This window comes from Parasteatoda tepidariorum, chromosome 2, assembly GCF_982258835.1.
Source record: "Parasteatoda tepidariorum strain Cologne lab strain chromosome 2, Ptep-v5.0, whole genome shotgun sequence".
NCBI lineage: Eukaryota > Metazoa > Arthropoda > Arachnida > Araneae > Theridiidae > Parasteatoda > Parasteatoda tepidariorum.
Genome location: NC_141756.1, coordinates 35412866 through 35428415, shown reverse-complemented (window position 1 = coordinate 35428415; position 15550 = coordinate 35412866). Strand labels below are relative to the sequence as shown.

Genomic DNA, 15550 nt, shown 5'->3' with positions numbered 1-15550 from the left:
TTAAATTATCTTTGGTTGAAAGGATTTTATAATTGCGTGCAAAAGGTTTTTCATTCGCTTAAAAAGTTTTACAGATATAGCGAATATGCTTTGTCAATCACACTAAACCTTCATACAGCCAATTTTTCCAGTAATGTTACTTTAAAGTTTGTTTGGAATTGAGATATAGTTATAAAAATAAATTATTACCGAAATCAGTTTGATTCTTTAGACAATTCTTTTTGGTGGGAAAGTGGGTGGTATTTTCAAAATTTTATTAACTGTAAAGAATTTACCATAAACTTGAACTTCGGTACTTTATATAACTGTCGTTGAACAGTCCCGATTTTGGGCTTACGACTACTAATGTTCAACTCCGTTGCCTTGTAATTTTGAACCCAATCCAGAAGACGAGGGAACTCCTGGATCAAGTATTGGGAGAAATTTGCCTTCGTGGAGGACTTTTTGATGGAACTAACCCGCATTTGCGTTACATGGAGATGGAGACCACGAGAACCTCACACGGTTAGCCTGATGGCAAGGGGACTCTAACACATGATTCGTCTGCCACTGAGGATATTTCACGTCAGCACTGTGGTCGGTGCAAGCCGGATGCCGTATTCGTATCGACTGGGATTCGAATCTGGTTCAGCTGATTGGAAGGCGAACGCTCTATCCCCTGATGTTGATAACTACAAATACTCAATGAGAAATCTCGATGAGAAACGATAAAATGAACGAACGCATAACTTACAAGAAAAAATAATTGCATTATTGGCAATCATTTCTTGACACCACTCGAATCTTTACACTATTACCTTCATTTATGTAAATAATTACTATTTTCTTTAAAATATTTTCTGAAATTATCAGCAGATGGCGATACATATCATAGGAGGGAAAATAGCTACCCATCGCCATTTAAAAATTAATGAAATTGGTGGAAAATATATTTTCCACGGCCCTTATAAATTATTAAAAGGCACAAATTTACAACCACTCTCTTTTCTAAACTTAATTTTTGGTCTAGTTACTGATAATATTTTTTTCATCATTGTTTTCGGTCATAACCACCTGGTAAGAAGCTTTTAGTTAGTGTTGGGTCAGTATAGCCGAACCCGCACATATATAATATTGTCACATTTTTGATGGTTTCACACACTGTGCCCTTTTTCTATCAGTTCTTGTAATTGTTTCGTATTCTTTCTTTTTTCTCGAAGTGCATGTCTTGTCACAAAACAGAATTCTTCTCCTTCTTTTTATTTTTCTAATGAAATAAATGAGTAAATAAAAAAAAAACATGAATTTTCTAAATATTCCATTTATTATATTACCGGTGATGCTACATGACCGTATCCTATTAATTTTTCCAACTGTTACTAAGACAGTTACTTTATGGTGCATAACAAAACTTCTTGATTTAATGCCCTCTAATAAAATAGAAGCAATAACGTTCACCTTTTTATCCTAGTAATTTTGAAAACCGCTTAGAAAAAGTATTTAATTCCTGAGTCAATTATCACCACAAAATCGTTGTCGTTGATTATTTTTGACTTAAACTAATCTGCAGTTGCATTATACGGATAAGAAACACAAGAAAATCTCCCACATTTAATCCGTAGGTTTAAATGCCCGATGCTTGTTCTGTGTTCATTTTGGCATAGTTTTTTTTCCAGCTCTACGGTCTGTACAGGTAAAATGACTGCATTAAAGGTACCACAATTTTTAGTTAACAAATAGAAATACGTACTTAATGCAATTATTTGACATTTCCACATATTGTGCACTTACGCTGTTTCGATACTTGTTTATCTCGTTCTTCTTGTGTTTTTCTTTTCTTATTTTTTTTAAAATTGATTTTGCATATTTGTAATAAGAAACTTCGTACTGTTGTTACAATATCACATTATTTACTTTCAGTATGCCTAAGTAAAGTTGACGACTTAATTCGATGTTTAGAAATCACTAATTAAATAATTATACTGCTATTGTAATCAATGATTTTATATTTTCTCTATAGTTTGCGCAAATGTGGTTTCTACTAAATTATAACTACAATTAAATATTTGAATTTTATGAATTATAATAACTTAAATTAAACTTAAGAATTTTCGCAATAATTTCGCATGCTCTGTTTTTTACTTGGCACTTAGTTCCTTCACCTATCGCTTTTTTTTTCTAAATAATTTCTGCTTATTAGCAATAAATTTTAGGTGCCTCACAATATCAAATTATTTATCTTCAGTTTATTAAATGAAATGAATGGTATAAATGGAGGTGTGTAAACTTACTAAAAAAATAACGAGATTATTAATAAGCGAAATATAGTCGCTACCAAATAAAGGTAAAATATTTTAAAATTTATTTACCTTAATAATCCTTTAGGTATGAATTAAACAATTTAAAATATCTTAAATAATTTAAATTTAGGTAAATTATTTTAAAATTTAGAATAATTATCAAGACAGCGACGAAAAAAATAAAAAGTAATTATTTATCATGTTTTCACTAATCGAAGCAGGTTACATCTGTAACTCAGCGTACAATTCACAAAATACGTACTACATCATTTTCTTGTTGAATTCTTATGTTTAATTTAACTTTAATTGCGTAATTTTTATTACATAGCTTTGCAGCCCAAAACACCTTTATTCCATAAAAGAAAATAAAGCAAATTTTAGTTAATTTAAGTTAAATAAATTATCTATTTTTTAAAAATCAGACAAATTATATAAAATAAAAGTTTGGACACTGAAAGCACGATACTAGATAAACATATTCCTTCCGCATTCTTTTACAGTAATGCGTATTCATAAAATGCAATCAGCGTCATAGCCTCAAACAAAAAATTCCTTTTAAATTTATAATATACGCACAATAATTTCAATCTTAAACTCAGATTTTTCTCAAACGCATTAAAAACAGCAAAACCGTGATTCATCAATGATATAAACATTTATATAAACAATGAAGCAACTGCAGTTTAGTATCACAATCAAAGGAAACTCGTGAATGAAATAAACGATTTTTTTCACAGACCTTGACATTGAAAATATCACAACAGACATAACAATCGTATTATATAAAGCTTCAATTAAACTAGGCAATTGAAAATACAAAGAACCGAAACTACAATAAGCAAAGATTCTATGCTGTAGTGTCACGTTGAAAATGGTGTGCTTTCTGTTATCGTATCTTTCGGTATCAGGTTAGAAGAATAAAAATAAGCTCGTTTTAAAAATAAATGTAAGTAATTAAACCACAAATCACATGAATTTCTGGTTTAAATCATGCATTTATTATTATTTTTTTATTGCTAGCACGCAAACTGCCTGAGTCTGAAATTGAAAATAGTGAGATATTTATTATAAAACCGTGAGTATGTGAAATAATTACACTTACACGCATCTGCATTGACGATTTTCGCCTGGAAAATTATAAGATGAGAAAATAATTTGAGCACTAATAATGACTTGCAAAAGATTTTATCAAAACATTTAATTATAAATATTTTATTTTAGTTAAGTTTAAATAAAGCACTTTGGGTTTGTGGTATTTGACTGTGATGGCGAGTGAGCATGATATTAAGAGTCAGTTTGCGCAGTTACGCACAGTGCGCAAAATAAAAAACGAACCGAAATAAAAGTACGACTGTTTTAAAATTTGATATAATAGGAGCTATTCAACCGATTTCGCTTAAATTTTTTATTTTGCCATGTAAAATTTTATTCTTTAAAATGATATAAAAAATTGTATATCTTGCAATTCAAACTTTTTTTTGACTATTATTAAATAAAATAATAAACATTTTCTAAAAGTTATATTTCGCATGAAATTATCGTTGGATAAATGAATTTTATAATTATATGCCAAAAGTTTTCGATTTGATTAAAAACTTCTCAAGATATGGCGAAATCTACATAAAGTAAAATTAACATGAGGGATCCAAACTGTGGATCGTTCTCTTGACAAAACTATGGGGGATTATATTTCCCAGATTGCGACTACTTTCTATATTCTGGGAGTCTTGAATCCGTAGAAAAAAAAAAAAAAAAAAATAAAGGTATGTTTAGTCAGAGAAGTTCGTTTTTATGTCCGATTTCGTAACTTAAAGTATCGTCTGCACTAATTTATAAGCATTGAGGTTACCACCTCTAACAATTAAAATTGAGTCCCAGAACGTGAACCCTCCTAAAGAAGAAAGCAGGACTCAAAATTCGACGTCATCACTCAGAGAAGGTGCTTGGAATTGAATTTTTACACAAGTCTTTACCTAGACCCTTTAATTCCAAATTACTCTGTATGAGAATGGATTTTTTATTTCTCTTACTGGCGTGGAAAAGCGTAAAATGCATGTCTGCATTTTCCTCAGAAAAAACAACAACAACAACAGACAGCATTTATTTTCGATTACAGAATTTTATGGCGAAATGTTATTAGTTTTTTTGCCTTTCTCACACTTAAGATAGCTTAGAAAAAATTTCAGCTTTTAACCTTTTAAAAAATATTCAGGAAATAGTTAATTCTTATTAAAATTAATTTTTTTTAAATTGAAAACGATAAAATCAACGTCCAATAAATTCGACATCATGAAATCGTTTTTGATTTTTAATTAGCGATTAGCTTTGAAGTCTTTTTTTCCCCTATTGATCGTCAATGTAAGAAATCAATAATTTATTCGAAGTTTTAGTAGTTTGAAAGGCGTTATGGCGACCATCAAACGGAGGAAGTTGTTGAATAGAATGGAATTTAATAACCTGGTGAGTTATTAATATATTATGCCGTAGTCATGGCGATTCATTCTTCTCAAAATGGATGGAACTCTGTTAGTGAGTTCGAAGAATGTGATAAGCGCATCGCAGCTTTATTGTTTTTTCTCCTTTTTTTTTTATCAGTCATTTAATGATCGTGACCTGTGATAAATACAGCTAAGTATTTTAAATCAATGTTAAGAATGACTTCTTTGAATAGCATTCTCTTTTGAATATATTAGTTTAAAATATAATTAAATGGAATTCCTTTATTTATACTTTTTCTCATTTGCCTCACTGTAAAGGTAGAATATATAGAGTGAACTTTTTAGCAATAGAAAAAATTACCACAATTCTTTTTATATTTGAAAATCAAAAATTTTTTTTACTCATGAATTTTTTATGTTTTATTTTTTACAAAATCAAATTTTTTACCTTATTAACATACCCTTTTCCCCGACGGATTCGGTTTTCTGACACACAATATATAGAGGGGAGCCTCAATCTGGGAAATGTGGTTCGGTCCCAATTAGCATATTTGAGGTCACCCCCCTCGATCCATTTATATTGAGTCCTAGAACGTGAAGGTCCGATCATTGGACCAAAAGTTATTCAAAGTGGTCCGTTTTTTTAAATTTTTTTTTATTTGCGCACTGTGCATCTCTGATGGGTTATTCCAACGCTCTAATGTGGGAACATTCAGCTGTGATTAAAGAAATTTCTTGTGAAAGAAATTTATTGCTGAACAACCATGGAAAGATCTGGTATCCATTGGGAAAATCATTGTTTGGGAAAATCATTGTTCATATACGGAGTTTCATACAGGGTGTCTGGAAAATGTGAATTCAGTAAAATACGGTAAAATGTATTCAATGATACCACAGCTTCTCTCTAGGGCGAATAGGGAGTAAAACCACAATCTAAAATTGTTTTTGTTGAAGATTTAGATTCACTAGAAAAAAATAATGCAACTTGAAGGGCCAGTTTTTTAGCATTCCAGCTGACATTGATCGCTGTAATTGCATGATGATAATAGGGAAAAAATTGTAAAAAATTAAGATCTCTTTGAAAAAATATGTCGGATCAAAATTATAAAAATAATTATGCTTGATAAATTGAAATATATAATTAATGACACCAAACTCGACTATGCCTTACCTCTTAACTGGAGTAAGGATGGTATCATTTATCACACGGATATTATGTATTAGTTTTTTTGATCTGATGAGTATTTCTCAAAGTATATTACAGTTTATCGAACACCCTGTATATTGTAAAAAAATCCAGAAAAATAACTGTAAATATTACAGTGTATCAGTTTTTTATTGTTCTATAACATTTTACGGTAAAAACGGATTTGACGGTGTTGTTGTTTCTAATGACACTTCGAAAAAGTCCTCAAGCCACTGGCCTTTTGCGAATTAAGTCCGGAATGTGCGCCTTTCATTTGGCAAGCGAGCACCGGAAATGTTAAAGTGCATCTTAGTTCAGAACTCCACGGATAGATGGCAACCCTACTCATTTCTGAGGTCATTTTTTCAATTTAGACATAGATTTGAAGAGGAAGGATGTTTTCTCCAGATCCCTCTACCCATAGTACTGTTGAACGACCGACCAGAGGTCACATGTACTCGTTGGGTTTTCTCATAAATCTCGTTGGGTCGTCTCATATATCGCATGTACTCGTTGGGTCTTAGCGGAGTCGAGATTCGAACCCCGCCCCTCCGGTGCAGAGTTCGATTCTCTAACCACTGGGCTACCACGGCTGGATTTTACGGTACTTTTTACAGTAATTTTATATAATTTTCTTACATAATAGAAAAGTTTAAAGATTTTTTCGAATTAAAGAATCGATAGCATATCTGCAAAGTCTTAAAAGGCTATTTTTAAAAGCGAGTTCTAGTTGATTTGGGCTCCAGAATAATGAAAAAATAATTATGTGTTGAATAATGTGATCTTTAAAAGTATGCTTCATAAATTATGGTGCATTTTATTAGAGTGAAAAAGGAAATATTTATAAAATCGTTGTAAATCTTCCTTACTCTAAATGCTAATGATGTTTATTAACATACGTAAAATTTGTTTAGTTTTTAAAAGAAAAAAACAATGCCCATTTGCGAGAGAATATAATAGATCAAACGAAATATTTCTATCTGTAAACAATCTTTTATCTGATTTTTTATATAATTGACATACCGTATATCTCGGTGTTCTTGTCGACCTCCCATTTTTGATTACGTGGTAGCTAACTTCTGGTATGTCGAATGCATAAGTCAACTGCTGAAATAAACAAATTAGAAAATGTTTACAATTAAAAAAATATGAAAGAAATTACTAAGTTACAAAATTGTTTCAAGTTAAAACTATTTCACATTGTTCTCTCTGCATATGATACATTCACTTTCAAATTAAAATGCACAACGTTAATGAATCTGACACAGATGAAGTTCTGGAATATTTAAATTTGTAGCCTTATGGCATGTTTTAAAAGTTTTCATTGCGTTATTTGTTTTGAGATACTCTAAAATAATTAAAGTGTTTCTAAACGAAAACAACCTTTATATGTAAATACAATATGATGAGAGAAATTGCATAACTAATTGTATATAGCATTTAAAAATAGCTTTTGAAACGGGTAAATTGATATAGAGTTATTCATATCTGTTTCATTTCTTATAATGCATCGATATGCCATGATCAACGAATGTCTAATTTTATTTTGGGTGTATATGTAACACCCTGATTTTTATAAAATTTTGGGGGTTTGAAAAGTCGACTCCTAACCGAGGTAGTTATGATCAATTTCGTCTTGTTATTTGAATCACGTTATTGTGCCTGTGTAAAAACCTATTTATTTATTTATATTGAGTAAATTTTCCTATTTCATGTTGAAAGTAGAAAAATATTTGTTTTCTTTATGTTATAAACATGTAACTTAAAGTCGTGTAAGGCCAAAGAAAATATACTTTTGAAAATTTTCAATTGAATTTTCGCAATTTCGACTTAATTTATATTATGTACTAGTTAAAAACAATAATAATTTTTTTTAAAAGGAATTTTTTTTAGCTAATAATATTCGTTTTGCTTCAGTAGGCTCTAAATCACACCATCATTACACTGGAATATCGATTTGACTTTGCAATTTTTTACATTAATTTATTATTTTTGTATTAATTAATTATCTTACATTACCGAAAACTCTGTAAGTATACTCTTCATGTTGTGTTGAGAGCAGCGCTGGCGAACTTCTAACAAGATGTACTACAACTATTACTACTACGAATAATATTAATATAAATAAATTAAGGATTTATGAATTTATTTGCAATTTTGATAAATACAAATTTTGAAATACTAACAACTTCCTGTACTTTATTACGGTAGAATGACGCATGGTAAAATTTGTAAAAATGCAATTTGTTTTTCGTTCTCAACCCTTTATCAGAATATTTTATTTTTTACATTGTTACTTTTGCATTATTACTTTTTTAGGCATTTTATTTTCGTAATTGCTTTGGGTATCGCTTTTGAGTTGTATATTCTTGTAATTTTCTGAAGAATGTTGCTTCTGAACAAAAACTTTGTTTTGATTGTAAGCGTGATAGAAAGCGAAAGTTGTTAGCAGAAAATGCTTTATTTTTTAAATTTGTTTTCGTTAGACAGTTCTACATAATGAAGTAGTTTGCAAAAACTGATTCTTTCTTTTTGTTAGGTTTTTGTTTGCGTGCTTTGGGAAGTTATTGTGTTAATTAGATAATAAGTGAAATTATTACGGCACAGTGTTTGTAATAATTGTGTGTAAGTGGATTTTTTCTCTCTCTAAAAATACAATAGTATTTAAACAGGTCATTGGACCGTTGAAAAGCTAGAAGTAGGAAATATGTTCCGCAAAATATATTTACTATTAAAAAAAAATCCAGTTCAAAGGGTTTTCATTAATCTTGCTTCATCGCTCAACCGAAGTGGATGGAGAAAAAATGGAAGGAAAAAAAATTAAATTAAAAAGCTTCATGCATTGGTTAGTTTTTTAGTTTATATTTTTCTAATTTTTCAGTAATACTCACAATTTTCATTTATTTGTAATAATTTGATATAAAGTTTAAAAAGAAATACAATTTCTTTAAATTTTAGTTTTAATTATATTTTTAGTTCTGGTTCTTTTCTCTTTCTTATAAGTATTGAAAGTTCAAACATTTCCTCGTAAATCTCAATATTTTTAAAAAATTATTAATAGGAATTCATAAAACTCTGACATACATAGGTTTCGCAAAAAGATGTTTTGATTAATTTCATAATTACGAAGAGCTATGACTTCTACAACCCAGTAAAGAAAACATTCAGGTAATTTATTTAAATTTCTATCTTGATTTTAAAATTTATTGTAAATTTTTTTTCTAATGTGGGTGCTTTTGTGTTTGTTAATAATAATCTGATTTTTCAAAATAACTATTTTAGTTGTCTTTTTTTTTAAATTCATAAATTTCTTAGCATTTTTTTATTGATATAGAAATCTATTATGGAAGTTTTTCATGGTAGATTTTAACGGAGGAAGTTGACTATCGTATAACATATATTGAGTTTGCGTTTGAGTTCAAGGGGGTGATCTCAAATATGCTAATTAATTTGTGCGGGCGATATTTGAAGTTACAAAACTAGGGTAGTCAACTGCCCTTTCTCGCACGAAGAAAGAAATTCTTGTAAAATCATCATTCTGTATGGCAATGACATTTCTGGTTACAAAAAATTGTAATTTTGATTAATAATACTAAAATATACGATATTTATTCTATTCACTTGGTAATTCTTCCGTTCATATGGTAACCGTTTACCGGAAATTCTGGTTTTTAAAATTATTGTTTTTATTACCACATATTTAGTATAAAATACAAAACTGAAAAGAAATTTAATCGAATGAATGGTTTTTATGCCATTCTTTAAGGTATTCTCAATTTTTAACATAGATTATGAAACTATATTTTATTGTTAATTTCACCAAATTATTATCAAAACTCTTCGGTAAAAATTATCGAACTCTTTTGGGTTTAGATAGATCCAGAGACACAGTAAATTTTACCATATCCAGTCACGAAAAGTCAAATATATTCGCATATAGTCATTTTGATGTGTAATTCAAATTAAACTTTGTTGCAAAGTATTTTTTTTTTCTTCTTTTGTTTATTTTTGGCACTTTTCTGGAGGATGTTGTATTGTACATAAAATATAAAATTATTTTTTTAAATATTTATTCGAATTGTATTTTGGTGACGTACGTCAACTTATTTTTATTTTTGTATGAATTCAAGTTCTGTCACTTGAGCTTAGAAAAGAGGAGTATAATTTTCTGCAAATATTCACTAGTCTTGGGAGCTCACTCGTTTAAGGGTTGAGTTTAAGTTAATAATTCAGTAAAGTTTCACTTAAATAGATTCTCTTTTTTTTAAATATTTAACTGAAATGTATATATATAGCCAAAACGAGATATAGGGGAGAGTGGGGTCAATTGTAACAGGGTACGATTGTAACAGAGCAAAAATTTCGAGTGTCGGGTTCTAGATTTGGTTCCTAGGTGGCGCACAAGGTGTATTTAATAAATCTACATGTACACCCCTGCTGGCAACCATTTTTATGTACTTTTGAAAGAGTTACATCACAAAAGATATTTTCACATTACGTAAGTACTTTTTTTGGTATTAGAATATTATATAGTAACAAAGTAATTTTGCTTAAACAAATAAAAATTATTAACCGAATATGTAAGTGGACACCTTAATTAACATTTCAATAAAAAATTAGTTTTGTTAATTAACTAGCATTGTTTTTAACAAATGAAGCTGAAATGGCGTCTTGGGGACGATTGTAACAATAAGTAAAGGGACGATTGTAACAGCTGAAATTAAATAATCTTATGTTTACAAACCATTACTTAACTCTTTAAGAACCACCAATAGTTTCCTATATCATTTATATTATGCTGCATGCGCATTATTTTATTTGTCACCTTTCACAGCATAAATTGAAATTTTTAACCCCTTAAAGTTAAAAGTTTAACCCTTTAGGTCTCTGCTCATTATTATTTTTACTCCTAAAATATCACTACTATTTTGATCAATAAAAAAATATATCATAATAATGATAATATGTATAATTAACTATGTTTTAGTTGAATTTATGAACTGTTACAATTCTCCCCGTAAGTGGGGACAATTGTAACAAGTGCACGCCTGTCAAAAATTGTTAATAACTAATATAATAACATTTAAAATAAGGTATTTATTATTTTTTTTTAGTAGAGGATAGTCTACTTTACTCGTCTGTCAATTAATACTAATAATATATTAGATTTTTTGTTAGTTAAAAATAGTTAAGTAAAAAATTTTACAATTGAACCCACTCTCCCCTACTCTACAGTGGAGTGTCGCGAAGAGATGAATTCTTGAGAATCACCAAGTTGGTCATCAAAGATGGCTAGTTTTATTTAATATATAATTATATATATTTCTAGGTAATAATTATATAGTACAAAATAAAATGTCTTCCCACAAAAATTCAATTCATAGAATTTTGAATAAACCACAAAAAAGCATATTTTGACGTATATCACAGTTGTTAGTGACATAGGCAAATATTTTGTTTTCATTGTGTCTGAGGACAAAGCACAGAAGGAATTTTCTGTACTTTCTTTTATTTTAATGAATAATTTCCTGTTTGAGAAATAACATTGTATCTGACTTACGTCATTTGTGAAGTAATCAAGTAAATAAACCAAATCATCTGATACACTTCTAATATATATATATAAACAATCTATTATAAAAAACAAACACTTGTTTACAAATGCACCTTAATGCACTAGCATTTAGTTACATTAACTGTTTTTACGAATTGTTATCCAGGTAAGAATTTGTACCATAAACAATAAATTCAATCATTTGGTTTCTTTAAATTTTAAATCACTAAGCTTCGGATATTCCGTGATGATTTTTATTTAGATTTTTATTTGAAAAGTATTTATTGGTAGAAGTTCTTAAATGATAAGATTGTAATAATAGCCTTACCTCGGTCCACATGTGTGAACCTTTGCTTCTTACAAGGGAAACTAGGGAAGTGTGACTCGTCAATTTTGAAATAAACTAGTAGGATGTATGCCTTATGAAGAATAATTTTAGGGGGCAACATTCGTTTCGGCCCATAGAGGGTCCTATGAGAGACAAAAAATAATTAAGTATGTAGAAAAATCGGTATTTCATTACTTCAATGCAGACTATTAGTTATTGTAATTATCTTATACTTCAATTAATTTTATGGTGCTTTCACGTACTATACAATGCATATTTATTGTCAGAATTGATTTCGAAAATTTTATATATCTGTAGTTTTTCAGAAAAAAAAATTTAAGAAAATTGGCATTTTTTAAAAAAAAAAAATTTGGCATCAAATTTTTAAAATTTTTTTTTTCAAAAAATTTTCTAATATTAAAACTAGTAAACAGTAATAAATTTCATTTATATGAGAGTCGAAATATAATACGCATTTTCCCAAACTGATGGAATTTGTTCATATTTAATGTGTATCCAAAAATGTGATTTATAAAAAAAAATTTTTTTTCTTCATATTGTTAGATCTTGCAAAAAAATCTGAAATAATTTATGTGATTGCATAAAATTAAATTGCATTTATAAAAATGTTTTCAAATTTGTTTGGCGGGAAATTTGAACTTAAAAATTCAATTCGATTTTTTTCATAAAAGATCAACTGTACTGTATACACAAAATTTGAAGTGATATGTCACTTTAAGTGGAAAATCCGTTGATATCTATGTCCTGTGAATTGTTCAATATTTTGTCAAAACATTGCTATCTTTATAATATTATTTTTATATCTGATATCCTAGCTAATTTTTGAAATATTTAACTTTAAAAGTTGGCATTAGCTAGGATATCAGGTATAAAGATAATTGTATGAATAATATTTCAAAAATAGCAATGTTTTGACAAAATATTGAACAATTCGTAGGACAATTTTTTTTAATAATATTTTAATTTTTTGGCAAAAAATTTAAATTTTTTTGAAACTTTTTTTTTCCATTTTTTTACCAGTTGTGCAATAAAAAAAATTAGGAAAAAAAAATGTGTCTATTAAAGCGACAAATACTTACAAATTTTGTTTATATAGTACGGTTGACCTTTCAAGAAAAAAAGAAAATCATTGAAAACTGAAATATTCTTTTAAGTTCAAATTTCCCGCCAAACAAATTTGAAAACATTTCTATAAATGCAATTTAATTTTATGCAATCACATAAATTATTTCAGATTTTTTTGCAAGATCTAACAATATGAAAAAAATTTTTTTTTTTTTTATAAATCACATTTTTGGATACACATTAAATATGAAAAAATTCAATCAGTTTGGGAAAATGCGTATTATATTTCGACTCTCATATAAATGAAATTTATTACTGTTTACTAGTTTTAATATTGGAAAATTTTTTGAAAAAAAAATTTTAAAAAGTTTGATGCAAAAATTTTTTTTTTTTTTTAAAAATGCCAATTTTTTTTTTTTGTTGATAAACTACAGATATATATAATTTTCGAAATCAATTTTGACAATAAATATGCATTATATAGTACGTGAAAGCACCATAAAATTAATTGGAGTATAAGATAATTACAATAACTGATAGTCTGCATTGAAGTAATGAAATACCGATTTTTCTACATACTTAATTATTTTTTATCTCTCATAGGACCCTCTATGGGCCGAAACGAATGTTGCCCCCTAAAATTATTCCTCATAAGGCATACATCCCACTAGTTTAATTCAAAATTGGCGAGTCACACTTCCCTAGTTTCCCTTGTTAGCTATTTTTATAAAATTTATAGTTTTACCTCAACTAAAAGTTTGGTGGATATTTAAGCTTTTTGGGAATTCTGCAATAGATGCAGAACATTTAAGTTATTTGGGTAGAAATCCACAAAAACAGAAGTGATTTTCGAAAAATGACGCTAAATTCACATGCTCGAAAATGTAAATAATTTTAAATATTATATAATTTAGTTATTCTGAAAATAAATTTTTTCTTTTGATTTAGTGGTTCAGTGATCTGTGGAAAGCTTTTAAATTTGCATTTACTAAATATTTAAAAATAATGAACATGCAGGTCCACGTATAGCAGGGCTCCCACGGTCCTTAAAAATTCTTAAAAACTGCTTAATTTTTATTTTGGAAAATAATTGCCCTTAGAAGAGTACTTAATTTTGGTACAAGATTTTTAAAAGTCCTTAATTTTTCAGCACCATTATTGTAGATATTGATAGGAACATTTTTTCAGTTCAATTTTTTAAAACAAAATGTCGTTCTTTTATCTCTTAGAATTAGACCATGCATCGAGTTTAAAGCATTTTGGAGGGACAAAAATTGTTTTTCAATTTTTTTGCCAAATTTCTTTAATTTTTTCTTTAATATACATGAAAGAAATTGCAAATCTTAATTTCTGCACTTGATTTTACAATTCAATTTCAATGAAATCATTAAAAATGGAATATGGATTAGTTTCATAGATCATCGTTAACTTCTTGCAATCTGAAAATGCTTAAAAAAAACTTTGGTTTGCAAAAAATGCCTGGTACTTCTTTGGCAAGCCCTGTTAATTAAATAAAATTATGTTAGTGCTTACATTATAATAAAATTGTTTTTTTTTATTATTTCTTCATTTATTGATTTTTTTAAGAAAGGTAAATAATTGGCAATGTAACTGATGGTATATGTATATTCGATGATCAACAATCATAACATTTTTGAAGCTCTTAATTTTTCAAAAAAGTCCTTAATTTTTTTAAATTCCTTAAAAGTGCTTAATTTTTGCTTTGTAAAAAGAGTGGGAACCCTGTTGCAGTTTGGTACGTAAGGCAAAATTTATGACAAAGTAGTAGTCAAGTGAAATATCATAGTATTAAAACTATTAAATTTTATATCTATTTAGTAATATTTTTATGTGAATTTTAATTAATTGTTTTATATTAAGATACGTACATACATTTAATTTTTGTTACATACATTAATTTTGTGTTTTTTTCTATAATTTTGAAATTTTATCCTCAAGAATTAAATATTTTTTCAAAGTTACTTTATTAGATTCTTTTCAATAATTATTTATTTTGCTTTGTTTGTATAATTAAAGTAGTTTTAAAACTGAGATTTCACGCAGCAATGCAATGGTATTGCGTCTCATTGTAAGAAAACTTCAAAAAAATTATTTAGCAATAATCTTAAATGTCAGTGTGATACCTGCAAGTGACGTAGTGTGGGTATCTCGATCCTGATTGGTTGTTGAAACGTGGCATTTGTTTACGTTTGCAACTGTTCTTTCCATTACATTTCTAGTAAGCCAAGTCCGTCAAGTATCAATTCGCTTAAGAGACACTTTCTATATTCCTACTCAAAGATTTTAATTCTTTCACTTTATATTTCTAACTCAACACAAAGGCAAGTACAAAGCCATGTAGAACATAAACTAATTATGCATCGAAATTGCCAGGTACACAAAATAAAAATATATCACGATCACAATAAAATAAATTTGTTTATATATATTAAGTAAAAGACGTAGATGAGAAAGAATTATATTTCAGCAAATTTAATATGCGATACATCCCTGTATTTAATTAACTTTACTTTAATTAACATTTTAACTTATGTGGAGAAGCTTAGCTCAACATTAACACGTCATTTTAGTTATAAACGATCAGCTGGCGCTGACGTCATAGGTCACATGTATGGGTACCACATAAGTGGTCTTCTTCTTGAAGTGCAAGTACCCAAT

General features: G+C 28.3%; 1 protein-coding gene across 1 annotated transcript in view; it reads left to right on the top strand.

Moving 5' to 3' along the window:
• Positions 1-11604: 11604 nt before the first annotated feature.
• The window catches only part of LOC107454969 (lysosomal cholesterol signaling protein), a 107243-nt gene continuing 103297 nt past the window's right edge, over positions 11605-15550 (top strand). Inside the window, exon 1 of the mRNA XM_087157198.1 lies at positions 11605-11623. The gene's annotated coding sequence lies outside the window, so the exon portion shown is untranslated. The remainder of the gene's footprint in view (positions 11624-15550) is intronic.